The sequence below is a fragment of the Sinocyclocheilus anshuiensis genome, unplaced genomic scaffold, assembly GCF_001515605.1.
Source record: "Sinocyclocheilus anshuiensis isolate Anshui unplaced genomic scaffold, SAMN03320099.WGS_v1.1 scaffold273, whole genome shotgun sequence".
In the NCBI taxonomy this organism is placed as follows: Eukaryota; Metazoa; Chordata; class Actinopteri; order Cypriniformes; family Cyprinidae; genus Sinocyclocheilus; species Sinocyclocheilus anshuiensis.
Window position 1 is genome coordinate 885,218 of NW_015540857.1, and position 3,055 is coordinate 888,272.

A 3,055-nucleotide genomic window follows, 5' to 3' on the forward strand; every position below is an offset into this window, starting at 1 on the left:
ACAAAATATTTATAAATATTTTATTAAAAAATTTATGTATTTTGATTTTAATATTGTATTAAATGTGTTCTAAAATATTAAAATACTGTTAATTAAAATAAATTAAAATTTAACTAATAGGTAAATGTGTCAATTATAATCATATTTTTGTAATAATTATTTAGTAATTATTTTCATTTATTATTTAATATTTAAATATGTTTATTAATGTTGGAAATTGGAAACTTAATCCTACATAATTATCGATTATAGCCTTTGGAACACGTATTGTTCATTTTCTGGTTACAAAAAAATAAATAAATAAAAATAATACAAAAAGTCAAATTCTGTCACTTTCTTTATTGCCCACAAGGTGGCAAGATAGCCCAAGATATTAGTACGCTTTACTAAAAGAGAAAGATGCTAATAATGTATTATATGCTAATATGTATATTGTAAGCTTGTGAAAGAAAAGAAAAGAACAAACCATTAATCATTTGACATAATTCATCATTTGACAGATTTGCAAAAAAATAAAAAAAAAACACAGTTAGGACTCACTTTAAATGTGAATTAGCCTATATCAATTATATTACTATATCACAAGGGTTTCAAATCCACATCAATAATAACTCCTCTTTTGTCTGACGTCCAGCCCTACAGTTTTAGACCACGCTGAGGCATTCAGTGTTTGCATTAGCTATTATAATGTTCATAATAGCAGGTCAGTCATCCGGTGAGAAGCCTACAGACTGAATCCACAGGCTCCTTCGCAGTCAATATCACACTGTGAACGGGCAACACGGCTGTAATTTTGCATAATATTGTATTGCAAATGTGCAAACGTCTCTCTCTGACCAACAGTTATAATCAGCTAATGGCTAAAACTCCCCGCGTTTGAAGTCAGCGCGTCTATTAGCGTACTATTATTTCTGAACGCCACCATTTTTCGGTCATATATTATTTATGTAGCCTATATATATAAATGCCATATGGGAGAGAATTAGATGAATGTGTTCAAAATAACATACTACCATACTTCTCTTCTGCACGTCTGTCATGTATACTGTGGTCAGTATGCAAAACAGAGCACACTGTGTGCAAATAATGCAATGTGTTCGGCTTGATGTAGTATTTTCAGTGATAAATGACCCAACGGTGATTTTTAACATCACTTGCTGTGTTCATAACACTAGCATAGGCCTACTGTTTACTGTACAATATAAATTGTACACGGCTTACTAATCTTATAATAAATATTATACATTTTATAATATTAGTAATATTATATAATATAATTATATATTATAATTGTGTTTGTAATCCCATACAAATGGATCAAGAAGATAATAATAATAATAATGTCAATGAACTGATCAAATGTATTAATTAGTCAAATGTATTATTGAATTAATATTATAATTTAATGTTTATATTTAGGCTGTTTATCCATATATTACTTTTACTATCTTCTTGACTCATTTGTTCAGACTGCAAAAATAAATATTCATACATTTTATTTTATTTATTAATATTAATGAATATATTTGTCACAGTTATGGACTGTTTGTTGTGTTTTTCATTCCCCACGTGCTCTGTGTTACCTAGTTTCTGTCTCCTGTTGATTGTGTCATTAAGTTCAGGTGTGTCTAATCATTATCCTCATTTACGTTCCCCATATAAGTTGCATTCTGTTCAGTGTTTCTTTGTCCGGTCTCGTCTATGGATACGTGTGTTTGCTACCCTCCTGTGATGGATTACCTCTATGTGGATTATTAAAGACTGTTTCTCCTTATTCTTTTACTTCATGTGCCACACCGTGACAATATTTAATTATTAGTTAACAATAATTAATATAAATTAATGAATAATATTAATTCATCCATATAAACACACACATGGGGAAGTCGTGGCCTAATGGTTAGAGAGTCAGACTCGTAACCCAAAGGTTGCAGGTTCAAGTCTCGTACCGGCAGGGATTGTAGGTGGGGGGAGTGAATGTACAGCGCTCTCTTCCACCTTCAGTACCATGATTGAGGTGCCCTTGAGCAAGGCACCGAACCCCCAACTGCTCCCCGGGCGCCGCAGCAAAAATGGCTGCTGGTGTGTGTGTTCACTGCTGTGTGTGTGCACTTTGGATGGGGTTAAATGCAGAGCACTAATTCCAAGTATGTGTCACCATACTTAGCCACATGTCACGTCACATGTCACGTCACTTTCACATATCTTCTAAGACGGCAAAAATGGATTATAAATTACAAAAAAATGTTTTATATATATTATATTATATTTTTTATATTATATTAGCCTATTAGCCTATATTATATTATACATGAGTTTTATAATTAATGTTTATTATAAGAAATAATAATATTAGAATTAATTATTGTTAAAAATGTTATGATTATAAAGCATTATTGTAATCTTGACTTCAGAGCAGACTGTATGCAAAAATTGGATTACAAATAAATCAAGTTCACTATTAAATATTACACATTTAATTGTTATTTATAAACATATAATAGATATTTAGCAATTATGTGTATTACACACATATAGTTGACACATCTGACCAAATTAAAAATTGTGGATTACAAATATTCAAATTCTATTTTATTAGGCTAGACATAATTTATTAATAGTTCATGTTTGTTTTAACAATTAAATAATAATAGTATACTATTAAGTTTTGTTATTGAATCAATTCATATAATAATTATAAATTATATTAATTTTATGTAATAAAATATGATTTGTATTTATAATTTTTTGTATTTACACAAATTACTATTACAAATGTTTGAATAATACGTGACGTAGTGACATCATCCGCGAGATATGTTAATTGTTACATACTGTAGTTATTATTTTCTCACACACAGTATGTAGTGTATACTGCACAGCACGCAGAACCCAGCCAGCCTCTTTACCAAGCACAGGGAAGTGATGTGCGTCATAATCCTGATTGACGCACGCCTGAGCCAATCACCGTTCGCTGAGACGTCACGGCGTCCAATAGAGTGCGAGCGGCGCTCCAGTGGGCGGATTCGATTCTGTCGCGTGAATACACATTACA